Genomic DNA, 17,846 nt, shown 5'->3' with positions numbered 1-17,846 from the left:
GGTCCAGCTTGTGCCTTGACCCTGTGAACATGCACAAGATGTACCCCCTGCCCTGGGTCCCGAGGCTGGGCTCTGCTGCCCAGGCACCTCTGTGGATTGCTTCACCCAGCCCTGCCCCATGCTCTATCACCTGCCTTCCAGAAGCGAACACCCATTGCTTCCATCACCTGACAGAATACTCAAAAACCTTGTCCACTCATCTGCTGTGGGGAAAACCAATACTGACACTTCCATCCCCAAAATGTCAAAGTGCCAAGGTTATTTGTAAGTCAGAAGTAAGCAGCCAGTCTCCTGACTGTGCAGCCACCTACCCAACCTTGCCCTACCATTGCAAGGGTTGAGCATCACCCTGGCACCCTGAGGCTTGAGCCACAGAGCAGGAGACAGCAAGACTTTATGTTGTACAGATGCAGAATGAAAAGGTGCCTTCTGGTACCTTATCACATCATCCCCATCATCACTGCCTCACAGGCAACAATCCTAAGAAAGGAATGAAGCAGGAGTTTCATACTGCGTATTCCCTACCAGCCTCAGCTTCCTTCAACTCCTGCGTGACCACAAGCAGCACAGAAATCATGCAGGACAATTGCAAACACTCATCATCCATGTGCTAAGTATTGCAGGTCACTGACCTGACTTGCCCAGGACCAGCTCTCCAGCGGGCTTGTCGCTCCAGGCACACTGTGTCTCCAAGGCTTAGGGATGCAGTCTCTCTGTGCAGCACTTCTGTGTTTTTTCTGGGATGAGGGTTGGCTATTGGGAACACTGGGAATTTGTAACACAAGAATAATAAAGTTGGCCTCAAGCTGGTTCAATACACTATTCTGGAACTAAAGTAGCTAAAACATGATGCATAATTTTTTCCTACCACAGTTTTAACTGTCATGGAAAATGCAGTAACAAAGGAAGGGGCTGGCTCATGAGCTAACCTTACCTGTCTGCACCTCATCTGCTTCTTCAGTATGTACTGTATGCCACGGCAATGATATACATTGTGTTTGCATGGCTAAGAACCCCAGGCAGAAGTGCTTGTAAAGAGACATGTAGTTTAAAATTTCATTAAAATGGCTATAATACAATCACAAGTCACTCAATGCACTGGAGGCTGAATGTTGCTAAGGAAAATTATGAGCCTCCCCCTGCAAATTTCTTTATCTACTCGCAACAGAGAAAGAGCTGGTAGTTTAACAACATCTTTATTCAGCACATGTACTAGACCAGAATAAGGTGATCATTAAATAGTTTAAAACAAAGATGCTCACAAAATTTAATAAGCCTCAACAAACCAAGTGAAACAGGGCTAAGAGGCTCTACCAGCTACGCCTTGCACTTAGTCCCCCCTTAGGAAACCTTCTAGAGGAGTTGCAAGGACAATCTTCCAATCAAGAGGATTGGAATCCAATCCAAGGACTATCAAGAGCTTCCACACAGCATGGATGACGGACAGGTGGTTCCTTCTGCAAAACCCGTTTTCTTTATTCTGCACAAGTGGATAGTTCAGCTCAAGGGGAAGGAAAAAAAAAAGGCAGAAAGGGAGGTAAGGAAAATGCTTGAATATTAGAATAGGCAAACTACTGAGCTAGAAAATCTAGATTAAATTAAGCATTCCTACAAATTTTAATAGAGAAAGGAATGGCTCCCATCTGGAAGCTAGCAAATTAACTTGGATCCTGGTTAAGAAGACAGCACCAGTGCCTGCTTCCACAAATGTAAATATCCAGCGTGCACTTGCAATCCAATCACAGGCTAAAAATACAAGACAACTCAGAGTGAAAATCTGATTTTGTCTACCATCTTAATGGGAAATAAAACAATTGCTCTCTGTAGACACAGCAATCTGGACTCACTCTTCCTGCTTGGAGAGATGCTACAAGATGTCTTTGTACCATGAAAGTCTTTCAGCTGTTTCTGATTGCAAGGCGACAGCTCACGTCTGGGGCCTGACTTTTCCCCATCATACTTTGCTTCTCCATCTCCTTTTCCATCCTGTGTCCCTGGCTGCTCCACTGTACTGTCCTCAGCTCTACGTTTACTTAAAACATTTCATTTGGTCCTTATTATTAAGAGTATTGTGGTTCCTTGTTCCCCGAGAGGTTATTCTTTAGCCTTCCCATAACAGCTGAGGTGCTCCTGCTCTCAGTGTGCAGATGGAGAACTCAACCACAGGCAAGAACAAGGCTCAGGACTAAACTTAGCCCAGGAGAGGACAGTTTCTCTGCCAGCGGGAGAAGTAGACTAGGAAGGCAATTTGGAGCAAGAGCCTGTTTTAGATGCTCCCTGGTGGTGCTTACCTCCCTCTAGGCTACAGAGAGAGCCTGGGGAGACCAGGCTTCACCTCTGAGCATCATCCCCCGGGGCTTTCTTTCAACACTAAAAAAGGAAGGAAAAGCCATTACAAGTTAATGTCATCCATATGGTTCAAGAACTGACACCACAAGGGAAGTTTTAGGGTGTTCCACCACCAGAAGGCATTCATGGAAAAAGGATGTTTCTTCATGGATGAGAGATGGCCTTCTGTGATCACAGCAGGCACAGCTGAGAGTTTTAAACTAGAGAAACAAAAAACAACCTCTAGAGACAGGAAAATCAGCAAAATCAGTTAATTCTCACATCGGGTTTTAATAAACAGACAGGGGGGCTGGCAAATGTGGACAAACCCCCACATAATATCATCCAAACTTTGGAGAATAAAGAACATATTAACATCAACAACAGCAGTCAGATAGGATGGTAGATAATCAGCCAGAAAGCCACAGACGATGAGCAAAAACTGAGATGAAGGATTAACACACCGATACTGGGAGCCAGGGCAACACAACAGAAAAGTCAGGAAGCAGAAGGAGAAGAAATTCAGGAGGACAGCAGTCATGGCTGGCCAATGGTGCTAAGGGGTCAACACTGCTTGGGAGAAGGGGGAGCAATGGCACGGGTTGTCCTACGCTCTATAGAATTTACACAGGAGTGCAGTGTAGATTGCAAGGTCTACAGCAAGGTGAAAGTGCTAACAGGACTTATCTTACTATGGGACTGTAATTTCCCAAAATATTCAACTGGAAAAGCTACTATTAACATTAAGAGCTGACCACAGATATTCCTGGAAGAAGCAGACAGCCGTTGTAATCCTCCAGCTGCTGAGCTAAAAAAAGGGCAATACTAAATTAGACACTGTCAGTAGCTGTAAGTACTCAAATGAAAGTAACTCTGGAGGCGATCACAATCATGTAGAGGTGGTTTAGGTAGAAGAACACTCTGAAGTGAAACAAGAAATTCATCTTTTCAATTTCCCATAAGTTTTGAGGAACCAAAGGAACTCGGCACAGAAGTCAACCGGACAAAGTGCTCAAGGACACACTTCTAAGAAGTGTTAATTAAAACACATCTATGGCAAAGATTTGAAAAAAATAATAATTGGTACTTACAACCCCAAGCAAAGTGGGGGAGATGTCTAGGGAATGAATCCCAATCTAACTGGAGAAACCATCACCAAAAAAGGGATTTTAGGACTAAGCAGACTGCCAGTGAGGAATGGAAAGGAAGGGTTGCTGGGCAGACAGCTGTGTCACGAAGGTCAGGAAGCAAAGGGGTAAAGAGAAATTGCCAAAGTCAAGCAGAATTAGATCATGCAAATAAAAATAAAGAGCAAAGATCAAAATGTTCTTCAGTGATAAAATTAAAAACCCCCAAAAGAGTAAGGAAAGTGGCAAACTAGCAGCACTTGGCTGATGCATCTTAAAATAAAAGCAAGGGAAGGCAGAGGAGCTTTTGCTGTAACCACATCAGGATGGTGAACTGCAGATGGAAAAAAATAAAACCATTGCACTGACAAAAAAAACCCCCAAACTATTCAACAGCCTGTGAGTAAGTTAAAACCGAAAGTGGAGCAGTTTCTAGTTAGGGAGGGAGGTGAACAGCCTCTCAGCAGGGCAAGCACCCAAGAGGGGACCTGCTTGTTCGGGTTGGAAGTCTACTCCCTGCTGACTGCAACAGCACGAGATGGGGCTTTGCAATCCACATGGCTTCACGAACTGCTGTTTTGAAACATGCTGACCACCAACAGCTCACAGAGAAACTAGACAACAGGATGATGAGAGAGTTTCACGATGTGTGGAGAAAACTATCTTAAAAATAAGATTAAATGGGATTAATTGCCACCTGTAGCCTTATCTTGCAGCACCCACAGGCAAGACTGCTCTTGGTGCCCTCCTTCAGCATCTCCACATCCCTTTCCAGCCCCAGCATACCGTCAGCCCTGTCTGACCTGCTTTGGCAGGAGCTGGAGCACAGGCTCCCACACCCAGAGGTTTAGAGGAGGGGAGGGTGCTTATTTTTAAGCACAGGTCATCTGAGTCCTTTTGGAACAGGCACTAAAGCTACACGACCAAAACAGCCATATCTGTTGCCACGCAGAAATAGTCTGTGTCATGTTTACCTACTAAAATTTGGTAGCAAATAAGCTAAGACTCAAACCAAGCTTTGCTCTGAATAACCTTAACATAGCACAGATGTCTGCCTGGAGTTCACTCCCGAGCTCCAGCACACTGAGCAAAAGCCAACTGCATCATTTATAAGCACTGTCATGACTGTTTCTTCCACTGCATGGAATTAAGAAAAGGTGATTAATTTACCTGATAAAGCTGGGATTAAAAAAAGCACACGGTATGAGCCAGCGTTTAAGCCTTCTCGTTCTCCAACAAAAGTGTTGCTATCAGAGCCCAGGGTTGCCTATTAGGGATGAGAAAGTATTTCCAAGTGCAGAGAAAACACTCTGTAGCTCCATCAAGCCAGTATTCAGCCATACGTGCAGTAACTGGCTTTGTGCCTGCATGAACTCTCCTTGTTGAGAGTTAAAACTCAAAACCTCTGCAACAACAGAGCTGCCATCACACAAGTCAGGGAAGCAAACCTGTTGTTCATTATTATTATATTATATGATTAACCAGAACAACTTAAGGAAAGGGTAAGAAGCTATATGAATAACTCCATGACTTATGCCCAGCTCCACTGCTGCTCACCAGCTCCAAGCCGGCTCAACTGGGCGTATAACCAAATGTATCATTGCTATTCAAAGTAATGAGAAACAGCTTAACCTCTAACCTGAGGTCAGATTCGAGGACATCTCCTCAAACAGCAAGACAATTAAAACCAGCACTAGCACATTGGGAAGTCCACAGCATCAACAGACACTACAGGCTTTTTCTGAGTCAGTCGTCTCCATGCAAAGTGGTACGTAATGTTGACTTGTAGCTGTAAAAATGTTAAAAATGTACAAGTTTACAGAATGTATGAGGAACCAAACTGGACTCTCTTCTGCAGTCTTGCCTTTTCTCTCACAAATCACTGCATTTTAAAGCGTTCAGTCATCTCCCTAAATTCAGCTGCAAATTCAGCTCCTTAACTAAGTGCTGGGAAGTTCTCCCTCCGTACCATGCAGCCAAAAGGAGAGCTTTGGAGAAGAAAACCTGGATGTAAGCAGGTATTCCCATTACAAGGGCTACTCCAGACAGTAAAACCATCAACAAGTATTTTCACAGGCTCTGCACATGATGCCACCAACTCAAAAAGAACAGCACTTGTGACCTGCCACCAACAAAGCTCTCAAGCATCGTTATTCACAGATTAAGCATGCATCTAAGCGCGCAAATAAATCCAGTCAATCCCATGATAATTTAAGCATGTGCCTCAAATGAAATACAAGACTGAATGTTCTTCTGGCTCAGGGCAGACTTTCACTACACATCTTTCAGTATGAGAAGAAAGCACAACGCTGAAGCAAAGAAGTGGATTGAAAAGAACAGGGCTACAAATCACAATTTATTTTATTATCAGCGTCTTTATCTTTAAACCAGTCTTGCAGGGAAAGAACGGCAGGGAAGAGGCTCAAAAATTGTTTCAAAGATACTACTGCACTGACTGGCTGCTAGCAGATTAATCATTTAGTGTCCACTTAGCAATAACTGTAATTGTTTTGGAAGACATTCATATTGCAAAATTGTAAGAGCACATAGTAAGAGTTAGTCAAGTCGAATCTAACAATTCTTCAATTTACATTTCCTTTAGATGTGTTATCTCAGTACAGAAAGAACCAACTTCAAGGAAAAAAAAAACCCATCATGTGAATAAAGTTTATTGATTACCCAGACAACAAATCCAGCCCAGCAACTTGAGATCTCTCCAAGGGGAAAGAAAGAGATGGTATTTACAGAAACTGCTCCTAACGAGAAAACCTTAAGGCAAGGAAGGCAATCCTGAGAGCAACGAGTATCAGTTTTTATAAACAACTGTTTGCTGTTTTGCTTTTATAATTGCATTTCCCTTTCTAACTAAAGTCCCTATGCGCAACCCTCCTCCAGAAACACCCATGGCTAGGCTAGGGTGGCCAGAGCCAGGTTAAATCTCAGTAACTATGAGCAAAGCATGTTAAGCTCTGCTTAAGCTCACTTTGACAGGAACAGCCTTAATTTTCTCAGTTTAAGAAAAATCCTGCAACGATCAGTGTCACCGAGGGACTGTCCTTTTCCCCTCGGTGATTTGAACAGCACAGTTTTGCACAGAGCACCATGATGGAGTATTCTATTTCTAAACTGAAACCCAGTGTCCTAAGTAGGTAAGTTTATCGCTGGGCACTGAGCCCAAGGAAATAACTTTTCTTTAAAACAAACAAACAAAAAAGCAAAAGCTACTTCTCCCAAGTCTCCCCTCCTGACAGCAAAACACTAGTTTTGCTGAAAGCAATCATGGAGAAGTCTCCTTTGGTGGACCTGAGCCAGCAGGACTTGGGGAACCAACACGGGCCAATGCCCCTTTGTGGGGTTTCATATGGTTTTCTGCAGACTGAAGAAACTCCGTCCTGCAGAGCTAATCCTCATTACGCTCTCTGTGTTACAGCTGCAGGATGCGGAGTGTTGAAGCTACAATACTTGGGGTAAGCGAGGAAACTTGACCACGTGGCTGTCGCAGTTTCTACAAGCACTTGGCTCTGCAGGTACTGGATTTGCTTTCATCAGACATGAAGTACCTGCAGTTCCTCCGTTGTGAGAGAAAAGGAGCTAAAAAAAGAAAACAAGAGCAGCAAGCAACTATGGTTTAAAGAATGCTCTGAACTGAACTACAGCTAAGCTTGCATGCAAACAGATTTGGGTTTCCTGGACAAGCAGCCATGACAGGAGAGGAATTAAGTAAACAGCCATTTGCCAAATACGACTTTCTAAAACAGTTTGTCAGAAAATGGCAGCTTTGGTGAAGTGAAGCAATAGGATGGAACAGACATTCTCACAGCATCACTTTTTTATTTAGAGAAGACAAATACGAAAAAAATATATATATATCCTGCAGATGGCCTGTCTCCGAGTGGCCCTGATAAAAGCCTCTGTGCCCTGACTCCAGGCCAGCCACATTCCAGCTCCAACTGCACAGCCTGCAGAAAACATCAGCGGTAATTAAGAGAAGCCAATGGTAGCGATAAGCCAGACCTCTGTAAAAGAAATTCATGCTGTGCTGATACAGGTCTTTTTTTTTTTTTCTTTCACTTTTTGGTGGACTAACATGGTAGGCTCCTTATAAAGACAATTTCCAAGCACTTCACAGTTGCTCCTCCACTCTTGACTCACTGAATCCCAGATGGGACTCATGGCATCACTCTTCCCAGCAGGTCTCCAGGAGAGTGCTAAGGACTTCATATGTGGCCACCATGCAGATATTGCTCTTCCAAATTGCCACACAAGCGTCTGAAAGGCAGCTCCTGAAAATATGCTCCTATCTCACAAAAAGCATTGAGAACCACTGATTTAGTCCAACACCTCTTGATCCAAAGAATTTCTCCAAAAATTTCTGCATCCAGCCACCACCCATTTGGCCTACGCCACATGTTTTCAGAAGATATGCAATCCTGACCTAAAAGCCCTCAGAGGACGGAGAACCTACCATAGCCTGAAACAATTTGCTCTGAACAGTGATGTTGCTCCACCGTTAAGCAGGTGTACAGCACACAGCTCTTTGGGGAGAGGAAGGACAGGGGAATTTGATCATTTCGTTCCATCTCCCTCTCGGTACCATACATAGCTCAGCGCTCACTTGTGCGGCTCACTGGAAGATTAGTTGGCTCGTTCAGACAGGCAAGGGTAGACCCTTAAGACGGTTAAGTGATTTGGGGCAGGATGATCATCTGTCTCTGCCCTGCCCACAATTAACTGTTCCATGGTCCTCATCGGTGCTAGGGCTAAGCGCTGCTGGGGGAGCAAGGGAAGCAGATGAGATGAGCCTCTTCCAGCATGATCAGGAGCACCCATCCTCCCTCAGCTTCCAGGGGTTTAAAGAAAGTTGGCACAAAGGGGGCCGATCCCATCAGTACTCCAGAATCCTGCGCATCCCACCCAAAGCTCAGTGTTTCAAACAGAAATTAAGCAACAAAGCTTTGTGGCAAGCTAATAAATCATGTTGTGTATCTACGTTCAGATGGTCATAAAGAGCATGACAAACTTAAAACAGCCTGCAAATTTCCAAAATTAAATGGTTCTTGGTGTTACAGAGGTCAGCCATCTGTTCAAGTGTTCATGTTACAGTTAATTTAACCTTTCTTCTTCCGCTCTCCTCTCCTGACTCAAGCATACTCCCCAGGAAGAAGAAAACACAGCTGAAGTCACCGCACTTAAGAGAGCTCTCTTCTTCCACAAAGAACCACCCACAGAAAACACATTTATGGTTAGGACAGACTGTGGAAGCAAAGGAGAAAAGAAAAGTGGTGGAAAGCAGCAGTATGTTATCCAGGTCTCACAGGACAGCCAAAGCCTGCAGAGAGCCAAGACTGCAGGTGATGTTCAGAAGAGAACTCATCAGGCACTAAAAGCTGCACTCAGCGTCCCTGCCATGGCAGGAGACGTCAGGACCTCCAGCCCATCTTTCTCAACCTCTGCTTGGGCTTGCAGGGCTCCTAGAAAAACTAGAGAGCGTTGCAACATCCAGCTTTACGCTGTCATCTCATGAAATGGAGGCCTTCACACTGAAACATGACTGCTCGTAATGGATTTCACATGTATTTCTAATGTAACTATTTGTTTTAAAAAAACAAACATTCAAAAAAAAAATTAAAGCAGTCTGGAGTTACTCAGCAAACAAGGCCAGCCCCAGGCTGAAACTAAGCTTACAGTGAGAGAAGTGGGCTCCGAGCTGTGTATGGTATGAAGAGAGATGACACAAACCATCCAAATTCTGCTGTTCAGCATCCTTTCACAGCCTGGCTTATTCCAACCTTTCCTCTATTCCTTGTAATAAAAGGGGTGGAGGGGAGAAGATGATGAGTTCTGATCAAGCTGAAGAATGAGGGAGACAAGGAGACAGAGCCAAAACAAGCTATTTTCAGGAAGAAACCAAGCCTGGGCAAGGGAAAAGTTAAAAGTTCAAAAGAAATGAAAGTGGGTGGATGAGAATGAGTTGGTCTTCTGCAACTGCCAAACCCTCCTGAAATGCCTCTTCAAGGAAACTGGCCAATATACTTCAGATCACGGGTAGCCCTTGTCCATCAGGACCTCTCTGGCACAAAGGAAAAGGCAATACACGCACCTCTACACCTCCAGCTTTAAGCTGGGAATGATGGCTTCACAGGAGACAAGGCAACACGCTGCTTTATTGTGCATCATTTTAAACCAGGAGTTGGAACAGGTTTTGATGGAGGTATTTCGATAAAATTCTGTATAACAGAGACATGGTGCAGAACTACCTACTGAGTTAAACACAGCCGAGTTTAGATGGAGAAAAGTGCCACCATACTCACTTGGAAGCCCATCTAGGAACAGGTGTGAATCCTTGGTATTGCAGGTGGCTTCATTCAGAGGAATAACAGTGAATGAACTATCTGGAAAAATTGCCATTCATTATTTCCTAACACCTCCAGCTTAAAACCTAGCAAACACTTAGCAGCCTGACCTTTGGGATGAATGTAAAAGCAGTGCTACAGCACCAAAACAAAATATTTTCCTGTTTTTTTAAGGTCAATAGAACCAATATTACTTGAAGAATGGTGGCCTAAGGGGAATCTGTTTCACTGCAAAACTGTTTAGGCAGCTGCCATTAGTTTAAAAGCCCATTTTTGTTTAATGACTGCAGTTTCACATTCTCCCAGTGTCATGCATCATAACTGTCATCCCTAAACCTTAGATTTATGAAAGCATCCAGCAGCACCATTGTACTCAGAGGTCTTCTGATATTCCCATTATTAAACCACTTCTTGCAAGTTTTGACTTGCACTTAGGTATAGCAAACCATGGATTCTGCGTGGGTGCTGTCATGGAGCTGGACGCTGTTCTGCTCTCCCGGGGTGTCTGGGAGTCCAGGCAGAGCCATCGTCACCCTCAACCAGGGCATCTCACAGAGCACGGGAGGCTGAAGGGAGAAGGATCCCTGAGATACAATGAGAAACAAAATCAAACTGTTAGATTTGTTTAGACAGAAAAAGAACAACTCCCTTGCCATCGTGGGAAGGATTCAGGAGGGATGGAGATCAGGGTAAGGCCCACTCTCCTGCTAAGACACACTTTATCCAGGGTGCAGAGAAAGCATATAGCTGGAAGGGAATGCAACCACAGAGCTGGCAGACATCTGGAAACAACTGAAGAACCAGACAGTCTGCAAAACCAAACCCTCTTCCTCAGGGACTCAGCCTACAATCTTTAAAAGCACACTGACTCAAGAGGACAACCTGAAGTAATTTCCCAGGTACTCTATTCAATATTTAGTACCTTCCTGCTTTGAAATATCTCTTGCACTTCCTATCTTCCATCAATCCTCCATTCAGCTGCCACTTTCCAGGTAAGTTCATCTCCCACTATCTTTACAGTGGTGAACAGGGACCATTCCATCCTCTTACCTGATTCTAAGTGAGGAACAGAGCCTGTCAAATACCTTTGGTCAAATTTAGAACAAAAAACCCAACCAAAACAAAAGGAAAAAGTGTTTTTCCTCAGATACAAAACACTTAGAAAGTATATGCAAACTCAGGGAAGATACTCCTAGTATATTCTGAAACCAGTCTGCTGAGAGCTTTGAACCCCTAAGTTTCTATTTTATACTCCTTTATTAACATATCTATTTTATGCTCCTTGTAACAGCGTTGAAATATTTATTTTGCCAGACAAGGTATTTTAACCTATAAGACTTAAAAACAAACTGTCTTAGTGATTCCAGTATAAATGATCAGAACTAGGTAATTAACTGCTCTGACATATAGGTAGTAAGGGCACATAACAATGAAACATGACATACATCGTTAAGGATATATGCCTTAACACGACATGCCACAAAACAACTTTTTGATGGTAAATCCCTAAAAGGAGATTTCCTCCACAAATTACAGAAATTAAATTCTTCCTGAGTTATTTTTTTCCTGGCATTTCATTGAAGAAAATCTCTAATTATATTTTCCTTGAAATTCAGTGAAGACTGAAGATTATATTTTGTGGACTGAAAAATTCTGCAGTTGAACCCACCTTTACTGCAGTAGATTCACCACATTTTACGACCACGTTCCATTTGCTGATAAAATCAAAATTGAGACAATTCATTCTCAGGCTTTAAGGTGTAAGACAGACAGACAGACAGACAGACAGCACCTAGCAAAGAAAATCTCTCGCACCCCTCCTGCACCAAAGCAGGAACAGAGATACCAGCTGGGATCTGCAGCACTGTCCTCTTCCAGCTCTCCCGTCCTGCCTGCACTTGAGCGGAGTAGTTCAGTTGGAAGGGACCTACAATGATCATCCAGTCCAGCTGCAGATCCTGATGCTTCATCCCAGACAAGAAGATTTAGACAAGGGGCTGATGGCCACATCTGCTTCCCCCAGCGATACAGGGCAGCTCTCTGGAAGGGAGCAACTGGGATTTTTGCCTGCTAAGAGACAAGATCTTCTAGTAACCCAAGGGCAGTATTTTATAAATACCAAATGCCTACAGAGAAGGAAATAAAACTGTCTGGCTTAGCTCAGACCCTCTTTGCTCACACAAAATGCACCCCACCGATGCTCTGCTGGAACATCACCAGAATGCCATGCAGGAGGAAGGCAGTCTGGACAACGACCAGCAGATGCAACACTTGGTGGTGTCAGGGGGGGGGAAAAATAATCAACCCCTCAGCCTCCCACAAGCCCTAAACCAAGCCCCCCCCCCCAACCATTACACCAAAGCAATGGAGCCCAAGCCCCTGGCCGCAGTGGGAATGCAGCAACGAAGCTGCAGCTAAATGCTCAGGCCGGTAAGTCTGCGAGTGGTTAGCTAGTGAAATGGTTAACTTTGCCACCAAAACACTTAAATACAGCTAAAATACACGTTAACCATAAAAACGGGTACAATAAATGAGGGGTGTTGTTCTTTTTTAAAAACCCAAACACATTAGATAGATCAAACCCCTCAAAATAGGATGGGGTTTTCAGCCTTAACATTTCAAAGTTGTTTCCTGCCTTCAAGCCTGGCTATTCTCAAAACCACCATGCATCCCACGTCAAAATTATTCACATATTTTATTAAGGCAAAATTGACAACTTATGTGCCTCTACCCTAAATGGCATAACAGAGATCAGACTTCACCAGCTGATTTCCGTATCTAACCCAACAGCTCATGGTCAGCAGGGAACAGGACTGAAAGACTTGGCAAGAAGCTAACTGCGATGCTGCGCTGGCAAACCTCCAGCATCTTCTCATCCCTTCAGTGGACACTGTGCTGCCCACAGCCAATGGCGAGGCACCCAGCTGCTACCACTGGCTTTTTTTTCTGTGCAAGGTAGAAGTCAAGTAATTACTGAAATTTATTCTGCATTCCTGGTAATTAAGGAGAAAGCTGTAAAAATCCCCATCGCTAATGTCTGCTTCATTCAAATGAAGGCTTGCAGGGGATGGAAATGCTTATCTGTGTCTACATGTGTTCATACTCACACAACTGGAGACCACCCTTGAGACAGCCGTGGCTGCTCATGGTAGCGTTCCCACCAGGATCCCGGTGCCTTTGGGTGCCACGAGCCACTCAGAGCAATTAAGCTGCTCACCAGCCAGGCCACCCTGGGATGCAGAGCCCAGGAGGACACCCACACTGAGCTGCTCCATCACAATTCCTCTTCTCCTGTCAATCATCGCCTCTCCTTCCAAATGCCAGAAAGACTCCCAGCAACTCCCCCAGCAAGACAGTGCTGCTCTGCATCCCCTGCCCTGCAGCAGCCCCCCATCCCAGCAAACCCTGGATGTGAGAAGGTACGGGGTGGGCCACGTCCTTCCTTCCTACCGCGCTCCCCAGAGAGGGGACTGCACCCAGTCTGCTTACGGGAAATGATCCCTGGCCCATCATAACTCTTCTAGGCAATTCCTGAAGCACCAAAGCCACGCTGTGAAGCCATCTTTGCCCGCACAGCTGAACCAAACCATGCTGGCTTTTAGTGGCAACTCCTCTGAGACCTATTGCAAAGGAAACTACTTTTGAGCAACTCCGTATTTGTCCCAGTTGAGGGAAATCACGCCTTACTTCTCACTGCATTCCCTTTCCAAGAAAGGCCATGCTGTTTTTTCCCTCCCCTCCTGGAAATGCAATACCTGGCAGTCCGTCCGACCCACAGGGATCCAGCCAGACATGCCATCCATAGAAGTCTCTGCCTGCACCCCTCAGTCCAACTCAACCCTAGGGTATACATTTATTTTTGCTTTATCAGGGCACCAGGCTGCTGCAGGGTGATAAGGAAGAGAGGAACAAGAAAAGGATCCACACCAAATTACTGCATTTTTTTTTTAATTAAGAGGGGTGGAGCCTGACATAAAACCAGCAAGGTGGAGGAACACGAGTGCTGGTACAATGTCCACAGGAGGTCTCATTTGCTTGAATTAGATGATCCTGCAAGGGCTTAGGTGGATGAAATCCACTGCGTTCCCTCGGTGGCTGCCCAGGTAACTTCACCGAGCATCCCCAAACCCACTATCCTCTTACACCAAAGCCCCTCGCTTACACCAAAGCTTCTCCCAGCAAAGTACCAAGTCCCTAACCATAAGCCAAGAGACCATTTTATTTCATTCCAGGCCTGGCCAACATGACTGAGGTCACATGAAAATTAAAGATGTAACAACTCACTGTAGACAAAAGGGGGGGTGGGGAAAAGTGTTGAGCTCATGACTAATCTTTTCAGTTCTTGCTATGGACAGGATTTGTACAGCTATGTTGATTTTTTATAAAAATAGTAAATCGTATTACCCCCATGCTGCAAGACCAAAGATTCACAATGATACCTTAATACAGCTTAAACAAAAATAGCACTACCTGAGTCAATCTGAGCATGATAATGCTTTGTAATCCCACACTATTAGAGGATGAACAGTTGTATAGCAGTGAATCAACATGAAATACTTGCATTAAGAGACACTCTTTTCATGCTATATAGCAACATCTATACAAAATGTAGAAGGCAGGTGGTGTTTGTAGGAGGCACAGAACATGACGGGGAAACCAGCGCTATTACAAAATAATCCAAACCTGGCTCCCCACTATCTTCCCGCTTGGAAATCCTGGCTAATAACTTACATTTTTAAAAGCAAAGCCTGCTTTTAATTTCCCCCACCACCACCACAGTAAAGAACTAATGAGAGAAATTTGAATTTTAGAAGCTTTTGAAAACTGGGCAACCCTGAAGTCTGTTTGCACCCAGGCAGAAGATTCATTCATAAAAACAAACACGGATGAACAGTAGTGTTGCACATCTATTGTGCTTTTTCTTCCTTAATATCCTTGAATGAGCAAACAGTATATATGGGAAAGTAAATGTGCCATACAACATAGAAAGCCTCAACAGCGAAAATACTAATAAAACCTATTTATAATAAAAATGTAGAAGACCAAGACTCAAATAGAAATCTTAAAGGTGGTAAGAAGGCAAAATGCAAGCTTTGATTAGTAACACGTTAAACCATAATAAATTCTTCTTAATTATTTTGTTGCATAAGCCACTCGCACAAGGTACTTCATTTGCTATTGTGCTCCCCATTTGTTCTTTTTTAAGACACATTTTCCAATTCATTGCACTTTTGTGTCCGTCCACTGCCCCCCCCTCCCCGTGGTACAGCTGTATGTACAGCAGACATCTGGCCCTCACAGCTTCCCCCAGAGAGTTTCAGTAGACTGCAGGGAAGATAACAGCAATAGGTAACGACACCGAAAGGTCTCCCTTTCCCCAACAGGATTTGAATCCTCAAACCAGGGAATCTGCCAAGGTTGTGACGCAGACAATACCCAGGAAAAGGGAAAAACAGCCGCAGATAGCCCCTTGTCTTGCCCGTTCCCTCCTCCTCCGCCCCGGTGCTCAGCCTGGCTCCGTTGCTGGTTTTTCCTCCCTGCAAAGCTCAGATGCTCACAGGGAGGGTGACCCCTGGGACCCTGGATATGGGGACATGGGTGGGCTGTGGGGAAGGCAGTGAGATGCTGGCAGGGATAGTAGAGGAGGAGCTGTGCCAGCAGGCACCAGGACTCAGGGACAAGGACATCCTGGTGAGGGGGGATGTCCTAGTGATGGAGAAAGTCCCAGAGCCAGGCCATGAGAAGGTGCCCATGGCCCTGCTCTACGTACAGGAGCATTTCCAAAAACACCCCAGCACCAATGGCAAGAGTATTCCCCGATTTCCATGCTAAACCACAGGTGGTCCTGAGGTATCTCCAGGAACCCACCCTCCAGTACTGCATGTGACTTCCCATTCAAGGGGAGCCTCCTTCCCTTGAAAACAAAGGCTGCACAGGTTTCACCTCAGCTTTCAGTTTAAAAATAAAACATTCTCAAAGCCAGTTTGGAAGGACAGATCTGTCAGTCTCAGGCGGCAAAATGTTTCCCTTCAAAATTCAAGGCCTGGATGTTGCATCGATGCATGCCAACTCTGGACTGGAGAAGCAAGGAGCCCTGTTTCAGCCACAAAGCCCCGTGTCCACGCAAGAAACAGGCAGTTTCTGCTGTTGTTCATGCCATTTCACATCCCACCACCCTCTACCTTTCCTGGCTTTGGGTCACAACCACTCACATGCTCCTCCAAAGCAGCACAGAGGCTACAGTGATGCCACTGCTGCGCCCCTCCTGCATCGCACCTGGGACCAGGACAGCCCTCATGCCTACACGACATCTCCAGCCTCCCAGCACAACCACCCCAGCAGCATCCCGCAAACTCCTGAGGCACAAGACCACCACCACCAGCATGGGTGCCCATTTGGCCATCGGGCCCAGGGTGGCCCTGACATGGGTCCGTCCCCCATCGCATCTGGCTCCCCCGGTCTCCGCTGCTCCGAGCTGCTTATGTGCTTACAGGCAGAAACACAGGTAAGCAGCTTGCTCTGTCAGAGCCTGCCGTACCCTGTCAGGAGAGCACCCAAGTGCCTGTTCCTTCCCCAGCCAGCACCCTCACCTCCAGATGTGCTCAGCTGGGGTAAAATTCAAGCTCCTTTCAGGCACTTTCACATATATATTTTGTTTTCATGACGCTATACTTTGCTCTGAAGCTACCCATGTGCCACCATCCACACATTACGTTTTGGAAAACACCCGGCTGGCTCAGCACCGAGCTGCCTTCAAGTCTGTCTCTTACGGCATGCTAAATACGGATGGACACAGCCAAACCCCCAGAAACTGTTACACTCTGGAGATGTACCATCATACAGCATGGATCCTGAATTCCCAAACTGCGATAAAAGATGCACCTGAATTTGAAAAGACAAAGGGGAATACAGACCATTAAAGCAGAAAAAAATGTGGTGTGTGAACACCTGACACCTCTATACTCTGTTAGCAAAAGTGCTTCGGGAGCCCAGGTTTCCCTGAAAGACCACAGGACCTTCACACTTTTGAAAGCACCACCTCAAGGGACTATCCAGGAGAAAGAACCATTAACTGCGGCAAGGGCAGTCTGGAGTGTTAACGAGTATTTTTTACTTATCACATATTCAGGTGTTACCTAAAACAACAAGAAAATCTAATTGTAAGTGCAATTTAAACTGACGGTTTAAAATTGCCTGGCCTTTACACAACTGGTGTTACAGCCACCCACCCCATACTCCCCTCTGCCCTCAGGAAAAGAGCTTGATTCATCTTTCAAGATCTCAGAAAGATCAACTGATGAATCAGGTCCCAATATAGCAATTACCAGTGCAAACAGCACGCAGGTTTGTAACACCGATCCAACCACAGCTGTGAGGCTGGGGGAGAGGAGGGGTTCGTAAACTACTCACAAGAGCGTTTTAGCAAAAGGCACAATGGGATTAATGATTTAGCCTTGTAAGACTCATGTTTTAGGGACATTAAGTCTTAGTCAGGAGAACTGTCTGGGGTGAAATTAGGTTCCCTTATACAGAAAACATGGATAAATGCAGTTTATTAACTAGATGTTTTCGTTGATGAAAGACGTTATCGATAACAAATACATTGAAGGGGCATTGAATAATGCTGAATAAGCATTTTCTGGACAAAATGAACATGTATTTAGGGTGAACACCAGCACAGTACAACACACCAAACCCCAGAATCCTCCCCTGCTCTAACAACAAGCAAGTGCAGAAGGCTGGATTTCAGCTGTACAGACACTTCACATCAACCTGGGATCACACATATCAAAAGGCACCTTATCTATGGAAAATACATTGATCTGGAAGATGCAGAAGTCCATTAGAGGTTTGGGACATTCAACTGCAAGTTCATTAGCCAGCCTGAATGCACAAGAGCTCTAATAGCTTGTATCCTGTGCACTAGGGAAATGCAACTAAAGAATAAACTTCCTGAGCAATTAATGGGTAATGATATAATTTGGTTAATCTCATTGGAAAGAAATCTAGAATTGAAAGAGGAAACAGAGTATGTATT

The 17,846-nt window shown here is 44.9% G+C and overlaps 1 protein-coding gene across 2 annotated transcripts in view; it reads right to left on the bottom strand.

Moving 5' to 3' along the window:
• The window catches only part of HPCAL1 (hippocalcin like 1), a 66,728-nt gene that overhangs the window by 31,556 nt on the left and 17,326 nt on the right, over window positions 1-17,846 (bottom strand). The window lies entirely within an intron of this gene.

This window comes from Falco punctatus, assembly GCF_963210335.1.
Source record: "Falco punctatus genome assembly, chromosome: 5".
Lineage (NCBI taxonomy): Eukaryota > Metazoa > Chordata > Aves > Falconiformes > Falconidae > Falco > Falco punctatus.
This window is presented reverse-complemented; position numbering and strand designations above follow the sequence as displayed.